The sequence below is a fragment of the Meriones unguiculatus genome, chromosome 16 (genome assembly GCF_030254825.1).
Source record: "Meriones unguiculatus strain TT.TT164.6M chromosome 16, Bangor_MerUng_6.1, whole genome shotgun sequence".
Taxonomy (NCBI): Eukaryota; Metazoa; Chordata; class Mammalia; order Rodentia; family Muridae; genus Meriones; species Meriones unguiculatus.
In genome coordinates this window covers 64910382-64931223 of record NC_083363.1, presented here as the reverse complement: position 1 = coordinate 64931223, position 20842 = coordinate 64910382, and the positions used below count along the sequence as shown (strand labels likewise).

General features: G+C 40.4%; 1 protein-coding gene across 6 annotated transcripts in view; it reads right to left on the bottom strand.

The window, feature by feature from the left end:
* The window catches only part of Nck2 (NCK adaptor protein 2), a 131535-nt gene that overhangs the window by 65607 nt on the left and 45086 nt on the right, over positions 1–20842 (bottom strand). For 2 of the 6 annotated variants that reach the window (XM_021654264.2, XM_021654266.2), the window contains one exon: positions 2613–2749. The exons of the other annotated variants lie outside the window; for them this stretch is intronic. The gene's annotated coding sequence lies outside the window, so the exon portion shown is untranslated. The remainder of the gene's footprint in view (positions 1–2612; positions 2750–20842) is intronic. 6 annotated transcript variants of the gene reach the window in all.

The window sequence follows — 20842 nt, the reverse complement described above, 5'->3', positions numbered from 1 at the left end:
ACTCTGTGGCTCAGGATGGTCTCAAACTCAAAGTGATCTTCTTGCCTTAGCCTCCCTACAGAGATGAGCCACCACAGTCAGGATTCTTTCATTCATTAAACAAGTTAGCAACAAGCCAACGAAAGGGACTGAATCCTAGCACTTCAAAATTCTAATGAGTGTGTGCACGCGTGTGTGTGTGTGTGTGTGTATGTGAGAGAGAGAGAGAGATGGAGGGAGAGAGAGAGATGGAGGGAGAGAGAGAGATGGAGGGAGAGAGAGAGAAGAGAGAAGAAAGAGAGAGGGAGAGAGGGAGAGAGAGAGAGAGAAGGAGGGAACTTCTTATGGCAGCAACGCAATTACTGCAATTCATAAAGAACCATTCAGATACTATGTCTGGGCTGAAATCCAATTAAGCCATTTCTGCGTGAATATCCCCAAAGATCCACCCACTGAGCTTCAAGTGGAAATAGCCATAAATGCTCAGATTACCTGTGTCAGCACTTCTGAAACTGAAATCAGACAAGAACACAGAGATGGACATGGAAAGCCTTTTAGCCAGGCACAAAGAACAGGCATGTCAAAAACCACCTGGCACCAAGCCAAACCCCATCCTTGTCCTACCAGGTCTCAGATAATCCTCACCCCATATGAGTCCATGCATTTACACATTTTGAAATGAGCAACCTCAGTTCCACACCACAATGTGATGTACTGGAGAAACATAGTCAAGAACAGATTTTGAATTTTTTCTGAATTCATAATTTTATTCATCAGTCTTATAAAGTATATTCTTAAAATTAGCAAATCATAAATTCACCCTTGCTTTTTTCGCATGTAATTTGTCTCACAAAAAAAAATTGCAAGCAAAGCCAAAATAAAGCAAAACAAAAACCCCAATCAAAATAAAATCAAAACCAGAAAAACCTGAGGCAGAGATTTGGGAAGGGCTCCAATAATGCATTAAATTACCCCTTCACTTTGCCATCACCCTTACAACTCAGGTTACACTAATAGGAACAGGAGTGCTGGAAAGTAGGCATTCAAGAAGCAGAAACACTTCATTCAAAGCCTGTCTTTATCCCAAACAAATTCTGAGACCCACAGAATTAGCATATGTACATGCTGCTGACCAAAGTTCCCCACTGGCTAGGAAAAGAGGAGGAAATGAACAATGACCAACCGGAGACACCTCAAAATACAAGAAGGACTGGCCTAGCTGAGGATGCTGGTAACCTTCTGCATGGGATCCAGATGACACACATGGTTTCAAACTGGAAGCGAATCCCAGGTCTACAGGATGCGAGTGTATGAGTGTATGATTAAGTCAGAAGCCAGGTTTCCTGGTACATCAGTCACCTTGTTGGCAGAACTACATGAAAAGTTTCACTTATTAAGCCAATGCCTGCCAAGCAAAAACAGTGCAAAGAAGGCATAGCATAGGTACTGCCTCTACCCTTCTGAAATAGGCCCAGGCTGTGGGGAATTACAGGAACACATAGCCTGGCTTCTCAATTTTATTTGCCATAAGAAAACTTATCTAAAAAAAAAAAAACCACCTAAATTTTTAGGTTGCTTCTAAAGTGCTCTGTGTTATACAACCTATCAGCTTTACAGTAAGCATCCTATGAAGACAACCCCAATAACATTATTTTATATTAACATAACTAGTTTCGATAAAATCTAAGAAAGTGTATCTAATCTTCTTTTGCAGAGACTAACTTCTAAAACAAAAGGAACCATGACATCTCCTAGAGCTGTTTCTCAGAGAAAAACTTTTCCTAACTTGACAAACGAAAAGGCTTCCCAAGTGTTATCATCAACACTATTATTCCAGTTATACATCAAGTTAACTCATTCAAAGAGTATTATAAAACAAATACCAGAGAGCTGGATGCTACCAACCTAACCAGTGTATACATATGCAGGAAGATGAGACTACTATATGATATGGGCAACACACACTGGCTTTGGAGTGAGATGCTCCATCAGACAGCTGAGTTTAAAACTGAGTTAGAAAGTGCATCTTTCTCATGTGATGTAGAGAAAAGAAAGGATTGCCCTGCTTTTTTGTAAACATTAAATAGTACATAACAAGCCCAGTAAGTGCCATGCACATAGGAGCTCTATTGCTGCAATAAAACAGCATGACCAAAAGAAAGTTGGGGATAAAAAAGGATTTATTTCAGCTTGCAATTCTCAGGTCACTCTCCATCCCTGAGGGAAGTCAGGGCAAGAACATGGAGACAGGATGTGATGATGCAGAGGCCATGGAGGGGTGCTGCTTATTGGCTTGCTCCTTATAGTTTTCTCAGCCTGTTTTCTTATACCGTCTAGGACAGCTTGCCCAGGGGTGGTACCACCCACAATGGGCAGGACCCTCCCACATCAATCACCAATCTAGAAAATGCCTTAGAAACCTGATTATAGGCTAACTCCACAGAGGCATTTTCTCATTTAAGAGCCTTTCTTCCCAAATGACCCTAGTTTTTGTCAAGTTGACAAAACATCAGCCAGCACAGGATCCAATATTACTTAGACTCCACTTAAGATCAAACCATTGCACCAGTGTCAGGAAACACAGAGGGTCAGTAATTCGCCAGATTCAACTCTGTTAGAAAATGTTCAACTACCTCTTTCCTGATTCTGTCATTTTCTCCACTGGGGGGTGGGGTGGGGTAGGGTGGGAAGAACATTTTCAAGGCTCTACTCTTCTTTCATTCTTCTCCAAGGTCCCTTAGACAACACCCACAGGGATGCCCCCCTGCACCTGAAAGAACAAACAGAAAGAGCACTGGGAACTCATTCACTTCACAGCCAAAGTTCAAGGGCTCTCCTAGTGACACCACTTCCACCCCTTGAATTTCTATGTCTTCTCCATGCTATCTGCTGCTCTACCTGCTCTGCTTTAAAGATCACTTACTTCTACCCACAGAAAACAAAAATCCAGATGATCAACCACACTCCTGCAGCAGCAGATGGCTGCAGTCGGCTTTCTGTTACTGTGAGAAAATATCTGAGAAAAGAAACTTTAAAGAAGCAAAGGTTTATTCTGGCTCAGCTTCAGAGCTCAGGCCTTGGTCAGTTGCTTTTGTATGATAGAACATGTCATTGTTAGGGTTACTATTGTTATGATGAAATACCATAACCAAAAGCATGTTGGAGAGGAAAGGGTTTATTGGGCTGACACTTTCATAGTAGTCCATCACTGAAGAAATTCAGAACAGGAACTCAACCAGTGCCCAAACTTGGATCATGAGCTGACACAGAGTTCATGGAGGGTGCTGCTTCCTGGCCTGCTCCTCATGGCTTGCTCCGCCTGCTTTCTTATAAAACCCAGGACCACTGGTTCAGGGGTGGTCCCACACACAGTGGGTTGGGCCCTCCCTCATCAATCACTAGCTAAGAAAATGAAGAAAATGCCTTTCAACCAGATATTATAAAGGTATTTTCTCAATTGAGGTTCCCTCCTTTCACATGATTCTAGTTTGTGTCAAAGCTGACATAAAATTAGCCAGCACAGAACACCATAATGAGAGCAGGGTGAAGAAAGCTGATTACCTTGTGGTGTCAGAAAGCAAAAAAACAAAACAAAACAAAAAAAGAGCTTGAAGTTTGGGACCCCTTGTCCTCCTCAAGGGTATGTCCCAATGACTTAACTTGCTTCCTTTAGAGGGTACTCTAAAGGTTCTACCACCTCAAGTAGCACAGACCAAAGGCAGACACAACTTCCTCTCAGACCTCAGCTGGGTTTCAACCTTCTGCATGCTAATCACACACATAAAGATGTCCTGTTTGTGGTGCTGGGGTCTGAACTCAGGGCCTCTCATCCATAACTCTAAACTGCACTAGTACCCATTATCCAAGGACTCGCTTCCTATAGTGTCAGTTGACCCCAATTAATCACAGTGTGAAAATATTGCCTTAACTCAAGAGAGATCACATTCACACTAATTTTATTATAGAATAAGACTGCAAAGGTTCTATCTTATTAGTTACTGCTGTTAATGTCTTACTGTGCATAATTTGTAAGTTAGGTATTATTATAGGTGTGCTTACATACATGAAAACCCAGAATATATACAGTGTTTGGTACTAGCCAGTTTCAAATGTAAGCTGGGTTTCTTAGAACGCATCCCCTGAAGACAAGGCTACTACACAGCTGTTCGTCTTGCTGTCTGGCACTCAAGTTAAATCTTGGGAACTATGTGCCTCAGGGTTCATAAGGCTAAAGAGAAATAGACCTTGATGCTGACAGTCACTTCCTGAACAGACCCCGGGTGACATGGACATACATTACTGTATTCAGTCCTAACAGCCGTGTGATACCTCGTTATGCCCATTCACAGTACAGAACTGAGGGAACTGCATAGGAATGATAGAAACAGGTGACATGGCCAGAATCTTGTGCCTACTGCCTGCCAGTGTGTGATCTTTAACTGTGTCCATTGCCCCTGTGTTGACCTAGAGCCCAAAGAGGACAGATCACGCAGATGGCCACCACACTAACTCTTCATGCCACAGAACATGTCAGAGGAGGAAACATAAAAGAGCAGGTAGGGACCAATGGCTTCCTGCAGTGAATATAAGTGGCCCACAAAGGCTTAAACTGAAGGAAACCATCTGTCCCTTTTCAAATGCTAAACTATTTCAGTGGCCTTCAGGCTGCTGTTGTCTCACTTTCTTATAGGTCAGCTCAGTACGGCTGGTACTTAGTGTTCATGGAAGCCTGTTTTTAGGACCTCTTGGCTGTCAAAACCAGCAGGTGCTGAAGTTTTGCAATATGTCTCTTACAAAATAGTGTGTCATATTTACACATAACATATACACATACATATACATATACACATACATATTCATATACCTAGATCATTTATTTAATGGTTAATATTACATAAGTAATAACACTATTTATGGAATAAAGTGGACATGTGTTCAGTAGAATCAATTATTTCATCCAAATATTTTACATCTGAAGTTGGCTGAAACCAAGCTGGCTAAATCTGAGAACACTAACACAGAAGGCTTATGAAACTAGTTAAATTCAGGCTTTGATACAGAAGTATTTTGCCTCTTTATTTACTTTAAATTACAAAGTTTCCAAAGAATTCATCAGTTCTTTGCCATGGTATGGGAAGGTACGGTAGAAACTAATGAAACACCTGGGATAGTAACACAAAAAAAAATAGAGCAGTCAGTCACTGGGGGAAACCCACTTCAATAAATGCCAACCATGACAGTCTAGAGAACAACAGGACAGGAAGGTGAAGAGACACCTCATGCCTCCAACAAAAGGAACCCAAAGCACCTATAATTTAGTGAAGAAGAGCCACAAGGGGAACATATAAAACATTACTTATGATCTTGAAGAAAGTTATAACTAAACTCAAAAATGGTAAAAGAAGATAAATTCAACCTGATAAATACAAAACCTTTTCTCAATATACCAGAGGCAGATTCAAAAGACAAGAAGCCAGGAGAAAAAAAGCTATAACACAAGAGACAAACCTTCCTCATACTGCCAGGGACCCTGCAAATTGGTAATACAGTGAGCAAGTCAAGAAAACAAAGGCAGAGGAAAACATAAACCACATGGTTGTCCAACTGAGAAAAGGTTGGCCTCATAAGAGACATCAATTCCCTCTGCTCAGCCAACAACAGAACACCCATTTAACAATATAACCCCTTCCAAGGTTTGGATAATATCATGGAAGAAGGGGGGGGGAGGAATCTAATCTAAGGCTCAGAAGATGGGAAGGGAGGATGTGAGGATTTTCTGGGCATGACATGGCTGCTATATCCTGCTATATCCAATAGCTTGCCTAGGGATATAGGACTGCACAGACTGGATCTATCAACATTCAATCACAGATAAGGGAGGGGCTCATGGAACCCCCAACCTCTTCCAAAAGAGAGTGATTCGCAGCTGATGGATGGGTGGGGGATTATTACTACCTATTCTTCAGTGAGTCATAAAACAAGCAACTAACACCCCCCCCTCAAAAAAGGCCTGGCATGGTGGCACACACACTAAATCTGGGCACTTGGGTGGCAGAAACATACAGATATCTTTGATTTCAAGGCCAACCTGGTTTATTTAGCAAGTTTAATGCCAGGGATACATAGTAAGACTCTGTTTCAAAAAAAAAAAAAAAAAAAAAAAAAAAAAAAAAAAAAAACTAAACAAACAAAAACCCCAAGCCCCAAAAGACATGATAGCAAGAAGATTTGGTGAGAGAATGGGAGCTTGGTACTTGGTACACAGGGAGAAAAATGGGCAGGATAGTGAATGAGGTCAGAGTGTATTATACATTTGAACAAACTTCCAAAGAACAAACTAATGACATGAGCCGTGATCACCTCTCACCTTTGGTCAAACTGGCAGAGATGAGGTCTGATGACCAATTCCAGCACTGCCTCTGGCTGAGCTTGATTAGGGAAAGTGCTGATATTTGACAAAGCAGGAAGGGAGTAGGTAGGAATTCTCTCAAGTATTTCAGCAATGTTGTGTACATCTAAACTTATTTCAAAATAAAAAGGTTAAAAAAGTACTGAAGAAAAACACTTCAAGCATGAGAATATTATGGGGTGCAGGCTGGAAAGGCAGGTCTCCTTTGTGGGTGTGAGCAGAGCAGGCAGGCCGGGGCAGTGATATGCTGAGACAGAGTGGAACAGAGACAGCTGACTGGCTATTAACAGCTAACAATAAGTTAAAGGACTTTTGTGCTGGCACACTACCCACCACTAAAGTTTCTAGAGTAGGGACATCCCACAGGAAGGCTAACTCCTATGTTTCCCTCTGACATTTACCCGTTAAAGGATAACTAGTGCTCCACTCCTGGGGTAAGCAACATCGCATCATCTACACTCACTAATCCAAGTGCATTTAATTACTGTAACCAGTAGATTCACTCCAGCTTCCCATCTGGGCAATCCATAAAAAGTTTTATTTTTAAATCTAAAATGCACAGGGTCTTTTGAGAATCTCAGGGCAGACTTGTACTTAGTCTCCTAAACTGGTCTCAATTTTGAAGATATATTTTATTAATTTGAAGTATAATTCACATAGCATAGAAATATGTCATTTGAAACAGCAGATGGGCATGATGGTATAGCCTTTTGATCTTGCATTTGAGAAGCAGAGGCAGGTGGATCTGAGCTTAAGACCAGCCTGGATCCACTTACTGAATTCAGGACAGACAGGACTACATAGTCATTTCCTTTCTTTAAAGAAATAGAACATGTAAAATTCAGTAAAAAGAACATGTAAAATTTTATTTATTTATAAAAACTATCTTTTGGTGGGCAAATGTCTTTATAAAAAGAAAACAGTGCTGTCTGCAAAAAAAATCAACTTGGTCTCTGGGTGCAAGGAACATAAAGTTCAAAGTGTGGCTTATATTAATGTTTTTATTGTAACCTTTATTGCTTTACTATATTTACCAATTTTACAATAAAATAGTAACATTTATAAGACTGGGATTTCATAATTTCATTCCTATGAAATTTGAGCTTTAAATACTATCATTTTTAAGTTGGAGGTCTAGAGAGAGAGACCAGGAAATTAATTTTTCTGATAATTTTATAGTGTATTTTTACAAAATATTACAGTTTTTGTATGACTCAGTCTCTTACGTTATTCTTTTAAATAAAATGTTTTTCAGCAAGATATCCAAAGTAGGTGGGAGAGAATAAACCCTTCGAATGCCCATTGAAATCCTAAGGACACTTGTATTCTGGAGGCCAAATGACTAATGCTGGCTCTGAAACAGACTGTAAAGTCTGTTATAATTGTGCTCTAGAAAATAGATTTGACTAGGTTAAAACAGCCCTCTTCCTACTCAGATGGTTACACTGCTAAAACGTGCAAGCTCCAACACCTTAGGAAACTTGTGAAAACATAAATTAATAACAAATTAATAAACAGTTTACACCAAATCACAGAGTTTGAGTAGCAGATTCACAAATTGGTTTCTTCTTCTGAGTGTGCTGTTTCTATGGGAAAGCAAAAGCAGACAGGAGGCTGCCATGTGGACACTTTGCCTTATCTGTTCTGTGGTCAGGAAAGACTGGGCATCTGCTTGCCTTGTTGCTGCAAATCACAATGAAGCTGTCTTGCAGTCTTACGAATTCATGCTAGGACACCCCTCTCCTAAAGGCCTTAACAGAAGCCCAACAAGAGAGTGAGGCTGCCTGGCTTCCCAATAGGGTCCATCAAAAAACACTAAAGCATTCCTTCCATTTGTCCACACAGCCTACTACCTGTCCACACCAATTCCTTCCCTCCAGAAAGGCCTGGCAGCCACTTTTGTCCTTGTGTCACATCACAACTGTTTTACAGGGTTGGTAGGCCCATGCTTGACCAGGACTATGATGTTAGCTCTGCCACTCAGCACTAGAAAAAGTACATGCTAGTTACTTCCTATCTAGAAACATCTCCAAATCTTATCATATTTAAAGATTCTATCAAAAACTCAACATAGGAATTAAAAAGAATAGGTCTTTTTCAAGATTCTGGATTTGACCAGACAGAGCAGTTCAGAAATATCTTTCTTGTGAGACAGGGCAGAAGACACTGAGATTAAAGGGTTGGTGATACATGCTGGGAGGCAAAGGCATAAAAATGAACAATATTTTGCCTTGGAGCATACCTTCAAAATGAGGGATTTTGAGGACTAAGACCTTTACTTTAAAACTCCCTGGAAACCAGTAGTATAATACTCACCCAGCAGGTGAACAGTGCCAGCAACAGGAGTGCCGGAACCTACCTGGGAAACAGTTTTCTGAAACTAATGATAAATCCAACTTCTGGGGAAAAGGACAGATAGATATGCCTGTGAACTACCACCTGAGTGTCAGAAAGCCTCTACTCATACACATCCTCTGTAAATACAAGCTTCATAAAAGCTGTACCACATCTACATTTGTCGAAAGGAAATGCTGGCTAGACGAGCTTTGTTTTGTTTGCCCCCACCATTCATTTAATCTACATGATAGTATGGGGGAAAGTATAGGGTAAGGAAAGCAAACTTCTGGAACAGCATTAAACTAACTAGACACTCTTCTTCATTATTAAACCATGTCACAGTGAAGCCCTCAAGCTCCCAAGGAATGATCAGACACACCAGCTCTGACTAATACATTCTGCACATGTCCACCATGCTCAGACATGATCTCTGCAACTACACTGTATTACCAGTATTTCCAGCAGGGCTCCTGGAAGAAAAAGGAATACCTCCCTCATCCATCCATGCTTATATACATGGTTAAATTACTGACTCCAGGAGTAGAGTCACTTAACAGTGGCGACAGGATCCAAGAAAAATACCATTAGGTGATGTGCTCACTGGAGGGAGGGAAAGGGGAAGGATACCTACCACCTAGGCAACACAACCTCGTGGGTCCATAATCATGTATGTGGCTTCTATTGATGGAAGTGTAATCATGGCTTGGTTGTGTTTTATGAGACAGTAAAGTGTGGCAACAAAAAGCAGAGAGAGAAAGGGAACACATACATCAATCCAGAGCTCTCCAGGTTCTCACAAGAGCAGGAGCAAAGTCCTCTCCCCAATCACATGCACTTACATGTGACTTCAAATGAATTCCAGGGAAGAATGCCTCAAAATCAGCCCTGAAGCCACAGAACCTTCAATGCTGCCAAAGTATAAGATGGTGGGCCTATTCTCAACTGATGCACCCAACTTAGTCTGCTTCTCTGTGGCCTATGATCAACCAAAATTAGCTTTCCAAAACCGCTTGGTTGCATACATGACTTATCTTAGAACAAACAACAGCTCACGTGCTAATTGTTTTTTCTCTTTATGAAGCTGGGTAAAGAACACCATTGATAGTCTTGTGACTTTTCATTTTAAATGACTGATGTCTTCCTAAAGTCTTAGCTGTAAACATGTAGTTTTGCTGAAAAAGCAGCAATGTGGAAGAGAAAGGGAGGAAGAGAAGACAGGAAGTAAGTAGGGGTTAAGAGTGGTTTTTGAGGGAAGAACACAAGCCCTCAAATGCCTGCTTGAACTTGACAGATTTTCTCAACCTGAGCATACTGTCATTTGGGAACAAGTACTCATTTGTTAGAGACTGTATCCAGCCTGTACAAGATACTTAACAGCAACTTCCACCATGTTGGAGTGGAGGCATTCATAAATGCCCATGGATGTTAAGATCATCCCAGTGGGAACTACTGAACCAGATGACATGTAAATTATAGAAATAAGCAAGCAGGATATTCACGTATTTTCTAACTATCTTGGCATATTAAAGTAGACAGACGTTGATATAATTATCCCTTCTAAAATAACAGAATAAATAGCACATTCAGTGGCTCAACATCAGGATTAACTCAATTACAATATGCCAGAGTTAGGAGCAAGTCTTGAGAACCTAGCTTGAGCAAAGTATACAAAGGATGTCTTGCTTTTTTTTTTAAATTAGAAAATATTAAAACCATATGTATTTGCTTACTCTAGAAAACAAAATATCCAAATCCATGAAATGTACCATACTAAAATTGAGCCTCAAAGTAGACTAAGGGCCCTGGGGTTGATAAGATGTGTCCATATATAGGTTCAAAAGTTTCAGCAAACCCACCACAATGGCATTGATTATGGGAAAGGAGACAGAGCTGCTCAAGTCCCTTATAAAAATCTATGAATGCAGCCTATGCACACAGATACTACCTTATATTCTCTCTAAATTAGACCTAATACAAACGTAAGTGCTGTGGAAATGGTTGTTAAGATACAATGCTTAGGGAATGACAAGAAACTACTGAGTACAGGCCAATGATCATGTGCATACCTGCATACACATCAGCAGATACATAACATTTCCCATTCAAAGTTGGTCATACCCATAGCTGCAGAACCCACAGATACAGATGGCTGCCTGTTATAAGACATGAGATCTCTGAAAACACCTTGTTTGGCTTTGGAACCACACAATTAACATAATTATGACTGGATGAATGTCTGAAAACTAAAAGCAAAATGAAATAACTAAATTATATGTTGAGTTGGTGATGTAAATACAGTGGAATCATTCTGAACAACCTTGAATACAATAATCTGACTATGCTTCCTAGTGGGATAAACCCAAAGATAATGAGTTTTCAGCTATTTTTCGTGCTTTTTAGTAATAACATTGATAGATACTTGAAACATTTATGTGTATTATGTATAAATAAAATAAAACTATCAAACCAAGAAGTAAGTATGTAAACACACCTAGTTATTATTTTCAGGAGAAAGCACACACAAAAATAAAACCAAGAGTTTATAATTTTAATTTTGAATTAGAAATGTCAAGTGAATTTATATCTTAAAACAAGCAACAATTAAAAAAAGACAGAACAAACAAAAAACGTCTTTTGTCAACTGAAAAGGTCTAGACACAATAGCCACGGGACAGCAATAGGCAGCCTCAACCCCCAATGTGGTTTCAAATTTCTATTTTATAATTGCACAATACCACTGCTCTTTACAGGACTGCAGCCTCTGTCTGCAAGCCTCGACCCCACAGTCTCCTGTCACTTAGATAACTTTAGAGATGTGGGAAACAGCAGCATGCACACTTGCAGCTCTCACTGGCCAACGCTGGGGCACTCTGAGCAGCAGTAAGGATGTCAACATCAGTGGATGAAAATACTTCAGAAATATCTCAAACCATGATTTCATCATTTCTGATTCTTTTTAATTCATGAGGTTATACAAGTAAGCCCACAGTAAAATAAACATGCTTCAAGTTAAAAATGCAATCACCACCCCCACCTAAACAGCATATCCAGCACCTGAACACACTGCATGCAAGGTCCCCACAAAGAGTCTTAGAAGGGTACACATTCTATATTCAAAGTACAGCTTCTCCTGACTGTGTTATCACTTTTATACTACCCTAAAGTCAAGACTCAGTCAAACGATCCTAATTCAGAGACAATGTCCTCTGAAAAGGAGACCTGATTCAGGGTTTAGAAGATGCTATGAAGCCACAACCATTAGCTGGAATTTTCTAGGCTGAGTACAAGACTTTCCTGGACACCTGTGCTTGCTTCAGTGTTCTCCAAATCTGAGTAGCAAACATGGAAGGAACAGATCAACCACGAATGAAGGCCTTATCATCCAGGCAACCACAGGGGCTACTTACTACAGAAAGGTGGATGCGCGCGTGTGTGTGTATGTGTGCGCGCACACATACACACACACACTCACAGCGACAATGGAAGAAATAGTCTTGTCAGAAACCAATCAGAAAGGCTCTAGAACTGGTCAGCTGTTTCTAGGAAGATCCAGTTAGCAAATGCAGCCTATGGGAAAGCCAAAAAACAAGTTTCTCAAAATAAATCACTTAGCAATGCAAGGAAAACTGGTACTGAAAAATCAATGGGTTTCCCAACCAAAACCAATGGACTCTATTTGCATCTTGGTTTAAACAACATATCCATCTTTGAAGACAGTTGAGAAAATTGTTACTGAAATACCAACGTATTTACAGTTGACATGAACTGGCATCTGAATTCCCTTTAAAAATTATGTGTGGGCTTAATATATGAACCAAAACTAAGAAAGAAAAAAAAATAATAAAAAGTACTGGCCATAATTATTACCTGCTGATACTGTGAGGTTTGTTCTATGATTCCACCTTAAAAACTAATACTAGATATAATTCTCTAATAATTAACTAATACTAGATATAAACAAGAACTCATGAGAGCCACAGTCATCATATTTTGTGAGAGCCTTAGGGCTTAAAAAAACACCTTCTATACTCGAAGACTAATAGAACAAAACCCCATCCAGAGCACAGTCACAGCTGATGGTGAGGCTAACATGGGAACCTAGAGTCTCCAAAATCTCATCAACCTCTACTTGTCAAGGCATAAAGCATGACTGGGCCTGAAGAGACACTAGGAAAGACCTCAGTTACAGAGCCATGGTACACTGGCACCTTAGCTGGCTTTTTAGAGTCCATTAGCTAGACAAGACATTAAGGCTTTTCAAGGCCTCTGTTATCTATAAAATGAATTCACTCTATAAAGTCCTGAGAGTTTATTCTGAAGGTATTCACAGCTGATAAGCTATTATTTAATGTCCTTGCAAAGCACACTATCAGTTACAACCCAGTTATGTTTTACAAGGATTAAACAACGCCCAAAATCAAAGATCATGAGAAGAATGATGTCATTGTTTTGCCTGAATTAATGGAGTGAAAAAAGTAAACCAGCACCAGGTTATTCTGATCAATTGTATGACAAGTCAACCAGAAGTTCCTTACTGTAGAGATCATTGCCTTAAGAAACTGTATGAACATAAAACAAGCTGCTGTGTATAGGAATATAGAAACAGTAAGGCCAGCATAAGAACAACAAGCAAGGACAAGATACAGGATTACACCAGCTGGTACCACTGTGTTGAGGACAGGGACATTCTCTGGATGGTTTTGAAGCACTACCTACCCCTTGTTACTGCCTGCCCACAAGAACATCCAGAATGTAACAGAACCTTCCTTCACATCAGACAAGCCTTCTTCCAAGTAAGTAAAAAGAAGCTGACAATCCTTGGGGTAAAAGAAAAATGACCCATTTCAATGTGGCTAGAATTGAATTCACTTCCTTAGGATTTTCTCTGTGAAATGTAAATTCCATCAGAAATTACCAGAATTTAAATCCCGAAGGGAAGGATTAAAGAGCCTCAGCTCCAAAGCCTTCATTTAACAAATGAGAAACTGAAGGTGAAGAAATGGTGGCGCCCAAGCCACTCTAGGACAGGAATAGCTCCCCCATACACTAACTGCTCTTCCACTTACATTATCTAGTGGTATTTCTAGAGCTCCAAAGTTTCCTGAGCTGTAGCTAGAAAAACCCTCAAGTAAAACAAACTGTTATTGTTCACTTTTATCAAGTTCAAATGACAAAATCATGGCCAGAGAGGTTTTTTATCTGCAGCTGATGAAGAGTCTGAACTGTGGTGGTCAAGTCCTGTGGCCACAGGAACAACTAGCCAGGCATGTGGGGTACTAGCAGACTAGCCCACACATTCTGACATAACTCAGAAGTCAACATTCCAATCAAGTGTTTCTCTTGTGCATCTGCTGGAGGCCAAGACACCTGGATGGTGGACTTCAAGAAGGAGGCAGAGCCCTGCAACCTCTGCATTCCCTGGGTGTGCTGAGAATAAAGGTTGGAGCACAGGAGTTCCAACAGCAAACCCTAAGATGAAGATAGACAAGAATTCATTCATGTGACCTACAGACTACTCAGGACAGTAGGGAGCACCAGAAAAATGGAGACCCCAGGTGTGGCTCCTCTTGGATAGGTAGAGAGCAGGAAGCCACACTCACAAGCACTCTATCTTTCACAGTTCACAGTGACAACCTGAGACACTGAGTATGTGATACTCACCAGTCTCTGCTCTGAATCACTCATGCAAGATGAACTAAAAATAGATGGAGAATAATTACACAAGCTGCAGGAAGTCCAGAGAGGGTCCATCAGTTTAATCCAATCAACAAATTCTACTGAAAATGACAGTTTTTCTTTAAAAAAAAAAAATGGTTTCACTGTCTAAATCTTTTTTTCCTTTTATTGAAATTTTTTCCTCCTCATACATCTTAATTATAGTTTCCCTTCCCTCTATTTCTTCTAGTTCTTCCCTACCTCCCTCCCACCCAGATCAATCCCCTTTCTGTCCCTCATTAAAAAGCAAGCTTCTATCCAACATTCTGCTGCATTCAAGAAACACACCTCTGCAACAAAAATAGATACTACCTCAGAGTAAACAGCTGGAAAAAGTTTTCTAAGCAAACAGACCCAGAAAGCAAGCTGGAGTAACCATCCTAATAAAATAGACTTTCAACCAAAATTAATCAAAAGAGATGGGGAGGAACACTTCATTTTCATCAAAGGAAAAAAAAAATTGACCAGGAGGACATAGACCTGAATATCTATGTCCCAAACACAAAGGCTTCTGAATTTGTAAAAGAAACTATATCAAACCTTAAATCACACATCAGTCCCAACACCTTAATAGGAGATTTCAAAACCTCACTCTCAACAAGGGACTGACCATTGAGACAGAAGCTAAATAGAGAAATAATGACACTTAGAGAGGTCTTAAATCAAATGGACCTAATAGATGTCTACAGAACTTTTCCCCCAAACACAAAAGAATATACCTTCTTCTCAGCACCTCATGGAACCTTCTCCAAAACTGACCATATAGTCAGGCACAAAACAAGCCTCAATAGATACAAGAAGACTGAAATAATTCCTTGTATCCTATTAGAGCACCATAATCTAAAACTTGACTTCAACAACTGTCGCGCGCAGCCTTCGCCGATAAGGATGACGCGGCAACCGAAGATTTGTCCAGCAGAATCTTTATTATGAAGCTCTTGTAGGTAGATGGAGAAGGACCTCAAGCCTTGTGAGTGCTCTGCTTAAATAGCCCGCAGGGCTACGTGCTCGTCTGTAATTGGTGCTCCGCACAATACCCAATTAGCATGTGTTCTCTGATAGGGAGAGCACTCAAATCCGTATTAGCATCATGTGGCGCATGCGCCGCTGTAAGGCGAGTTCTGGCAAGAAGAACCAGGAAGCAGGAAGCCAGCGCCATCTTGTAATGGCGAATGCGGCTCCCGACAAACAACAACAGAAATAACTAAAAATCTACACATGTATGGAAACTAACCAACTCTCTACTCAATGACATTGGAGGGAGGGAGGGAGGGAGGGAGGGAGGGAGGGAGGGAGGGAAGGAGGGAAGGAGGGAGGGAGGGAGGGAGGGAGGGAAGGAAGGAAGGAAGGAAGGAAGGAAGGAAGGAAGGAAGGAAGGAAGGAAGGAAGGGGAAGCCTGAGAAAGAAATTAGGGAAACAACACCCTTCAAAATAACCATAAATAACATAAAGTTCCTTGGTATAACTCTAACCAAGCAAGTCAAATGAAAACAAAACCTAACAAAACAAACAAACAAAAAAACCTTCAAGTCTCTGAAGAAAGAAATTGAGGAAGATAACAGAAGATGGAAAGCTCACCTATGCTCATGGATTGGTAGAATTAACATTGTGAAAATGGCCATCCTACCAAGAGCAATCTACAGATTCAAGGCGATTCTCATTAAAATAACAACATAATTCCTTACAGACCTTGAAAGAAAAATTCTCAATTTCATATGGAAAAACAAAAACCCAGAATACCTAAAACAACCCTGTACAACAAAAGGTCTTCTGGAGGTATATCCATCCCTGATCTCAAGGTTTACTATAGAGCAACAGTAATAAAAATAGAATGGTGCTGGCATGGAAACAAACTGGTGGATCAATGGAATCGAAAAGAAGATCCAAAAATAAACCCCCACACCTATAGACACTTGATTTTTGACAGAGGAGCTAAAACCATACAATGGGTCCTCCATCCCCTCTGGCTCTTACACTCAGCTACCTCTTCTACAAGGTTCTCTGAGCCCTGTCGGGGAGGAATTTGAAGGAGACATCCCATTTAGGGCTTCGGGCTGAGTGTTCTGAGGTTTCTCAATCTCAAGAACAGTGTCTTAATTGTGTGCCACTGTCATGCCTACATGCCCAGGTCTACAATGAGCTTTGAGGAAGGAAAAATGGTTTAGTCTTTTCTTTTTCTTTTTTTTTCTTTTGGTTCACAAATCAACTTCTAACCCTTCCTGTAATTCAAACAGGAAACAGCAATCTACACAGGAGAGACAGTAAGAATCAAGATGTTAGAAAGTAGTGGATTCTGCTCCCTAGCAAACAATACATGAGTCTATTACTGTTATACCTTCATCCTCCTCCAAGGTAAAGTTTTAGTTCAGGGTTATGGACTGTGCCTATCTACTCTTCATTTCTGTGTCTAAGGGAAGAGCTATGCTATGAATTATGTGGCTCCTTCATCACCTAAGGCCATTTCAGAAATGAAACTTATTAGGGACCATTCCCAAAATTAGATGTGAGTGGGTGGTTAGCAAATATTATCTTTAAAAGACTTTCTGTAGGGGTGGTGAGATGTCTCCATGAGCAAAAGTGCTGCTACCAGGCCTGACAATTGGAGGAACCCTGAAACCTATCTGCTATAAGGAGAGAATTGGCAGCTTCAAGTTGTTCTCTGACTGTCACATGCACACCATGGCACAGGGACACATACACACATAAACAAACAAACTTTGAGGATTCCAAACTACAAGGTGAATTGTTACAGGCAAACTGTGACCATAATACATGCTTCACCAGTTTATTCTCACCATGTTTTTTATTACCCCTGTTACAACTTTATCTAGCAAGAGAATCATTGGCATCATTAAGACTCAGAAAACATTTTCTCAACTGAAAAGAACTCCCTTACCTAGGATTAAAAAAAAAAAAGGGTATTCCTTATTACATGAATGTTTGTGACACCTGGCCTCTCAATGCCCAAAGGAAGAGGGAGCCAAAGCTAAAGTCCTTCATAGTCAGCTGAAACAGGTAGGTGTCTGGGACATCCTGTGTGCACTGGGGGAAGGGCAGAAATATTCAATAATAGATAATTCATAACATATTCTAAATAACAATAGGGTCTGTATCCACTTAAAATTATAGAATTCTAAAACAATGACTATAACTGGAATAAACAGACAAGCACTCAAACCAACAAATAAAAGATTTACTTCCCTGCCCATGATAATCTTGTCATAAACAACAGAATTAGTACAGATGGCTTTCAATTTAAAGCACAGGGCACTAATTACAGTGGCTATTGGCCAAGTTTATTTAAGAACAAAGAAAAGGAATGAAACTAGAAAAGAAATGCATTCTATGAATAAATAGCATTGAAAGAAACCAAACAATAAAATGGGAAGCCCCAGGAAAAAGCACATGAGGAAGACCAGTAAGTTATACAGGTCAACTGCAGCATCCAGTAGCTGTGTGACCAGCACCATGTGTGCACTACATCCAGATGTAGGCAAGTGGAAATATTTAAGAATCTCTATTGCTTATGCTACTTGTCAAAGGGAGTTGGAGATAATAGTTAATTCAGGAAAATCTGCTCCTCTAATGATTATAAGCACTAACAATTCCAACTCAACACTGGCTCAACTTAATGACTTTGACCTTTGGATGAGGTGAAAGTGTAACAGCTAAAAGGACGGAAAATACACTAAAGAAAGACACTGAGCTATCTTTTTTGGCTATTAAATATTCAAACAACAGATTCCAAGGAATTGGGATTTCTCCCAGTAAGTCACAGTAAGAGAAGAAAGGGCTAAAACTTATTGCCAGACAGACAGGAAAGCTTCTGTCCCAGGAGGTTTCATAGTTCTGACACCTTGCCATACAACTTTCTAAGACGAACCAGGAGTCCTGGTGATGGTGGGCAATACTGTACCTTGACCAATATTGCTTAGCTACATGTACCTCTTGACGTGTATTCCAATCTGAACCTCCTCATATTAGGCCCTCAAGATGGACTTGGGGATCACCATATCTCTTTACATGTTCCTCTTCCCAACATGGCCACACTTTATAACTCTTTCTCCCTGCCTTTTATTACTTCTAATCTGTCTAGTTTGGCCTACTGAGGATGGTGTCTGATTCTAGTTCTTTACGGCTGCCAGTATCCAGTTACGGTCTAATAACTCCTATTTAAAAAAAAAAAAAAAACAATATGCACTGAGTAGAAACCAAACTTCAAATCAAGATCTTTCCCTAGGCTAGCAACAAGCAGTAGGACTCTCTCTAGGGAGGACTAACAGTGGCCATCACCTGGGGAAACCTCCAAACTGCTATTGCCAGGTTTATTTCACACATGGTAGTTAATAAATTCCATAAGATGTTCAACACAATAAAACTAGCCTTCTCTAAGCTGAGTCTGTCCAACTATGTGCTGATGTAAGAGTTATCAGTACATTTAAGATAATCTAAGCTAAAATATTCGGTAAGGTAGACATGTTACATGCATTTTCAATTTACAGACTCTCTCAACTTCAATGGGTTCACTGAGATGCAACACCATAAATCAAAGAACATCTGTACACAACCCAGAAGAAAGAAGAAGCTTACCCAGAGAAAAGGCTGAAATCATCAATTCAACTGTGATTGACAGGATGAAGCAGAAACACTCCCCTTCCATGGCCTTTGGCCTTACTTTGAGCAGAGGGCTTTACTTCACCAAAGAATTTTTTATGGATGCGTTTCCTGGGCAACATAATTAATAATAATAATAACAATAATAATAATAAAATCCTCTAAACCAAAGATAGCTGTAGTGTCTAGAGTATCCAGGTTTTCTAGCTTTTTTTTCCAATTTACATAACTGATTAAAAGACATATTATGAAGAACTGGCCTCCCTCTTCCTAACCTTCTACTCCTACCCTTTCCATAATTCAGATAAACAAAGTGAAAGCAAGCAAATCTTTAGAAACTTTCAAAGCCCAAGTCATCATTTTTGCATCCTAGAAGCCTCAGAAAAAGAGGTGCCCAAGCTGTATCATGTCACTGCCTAGTGGCACTAGTGGCAGATGGAGGACAGGAAGAGAGAACAAATAACTAGCAGAAAATCCCAGACCCATTTGGTCTTCAACATGGCTCAGGAATAGTTTATGTCAGGGCTCTGCATTTGTGATTCTATTAGAAGTTCAGCTTACAACACTGACATTGATCAAAATTAAAACAAAAAGTGATGGTCTCAGCCTTCCCACCCACCCTCAATAATATCAGAGAAAGGGAACAGGGTTTTGTTCCCTGGCATGAAGAAGTCTAGCCCACAGGAACACCTTTGTGGGTGAGTTAGTAGTACCCCAGCATCTCATAAGATGGCATCTTCACCACAGCAAAGGACCAAAATGGGCTCAATTACTTAGTCACTAAGGTTGCTATAAAAAAGTAACAGATTGGGCCTTAAACAAAAGTCATTCACAGCTCAGATTTGTACAGTTCAGAGTCAGGCTACAGGAAGCCCTGGGAGTATTTCATCCTTGTTGGCAGTGGCCTTTTTCAGTATCCTCATGAAGTACAAAGGCAAAGATCAACACTCCATTTTGTTTGGCTTGTTGATACAGGTTCTCACTATATAGCTCTTAACTAGCCTAGAACTTAGAAATCACCTCCCTTTTGCCAGGATTAAAGGCATACACTACCATGCTTGGTTGGTGTAACTTCTGAAAGACTATAATCTCAGTATCTGGGCTTCACTCTTCACTTTTACCCAAAAGGTCCTATCTTCAAATATAGTCACTCATCTCCACCAGGTGAGTTTTGAGGACGCTAACATTTTGGTCGACTGCATTCACAGGTAAAGGACTCAGCAGAGACTCTACATGCAAGCTCAACGGAACTGGGCCCATGCCTTACACTGTGGTAAGCTAGTTTTTTCAGTGTGTACAAGAAAAATAAATCATCCAAAAAGAGGAAGAGCCAAGTAACTCAGGCCTGAGCATGTGTAGAGAGCAGCAGTGCAGCTGCCTCCTGTCCCTGATGCATTGGTCCAGAGCAGGACCAAGAAGGAGTTCAACAAGGAACATACCTTCCCACTAGAAGATCACTGGAGGACACTGAACTGCCAAGGCTGGTCATGCATCAATACTTCACAATACAGGATGATAATCTCATTCCCACAGTGATGAGGTACTGAGCAACAGAAGGCTGCGATGTAAGATATGCTCAAGACCAGGAACCTCTAGGATGGAGACTCAAATGATCAGCGGCAGCTGGGCCACAGGAGGTAGAGAGAGTAATCCAGGAGCATGATATGAGGGCTAAGTTGGCAAAAGAGACCAGGAACATGACAGTGGTAAATACGGGAAACAGAATTTTGTACCCACACAGAAGGGCAAACCAAGCCACAGTCACCATAGGCAGACATCCCTATTGCC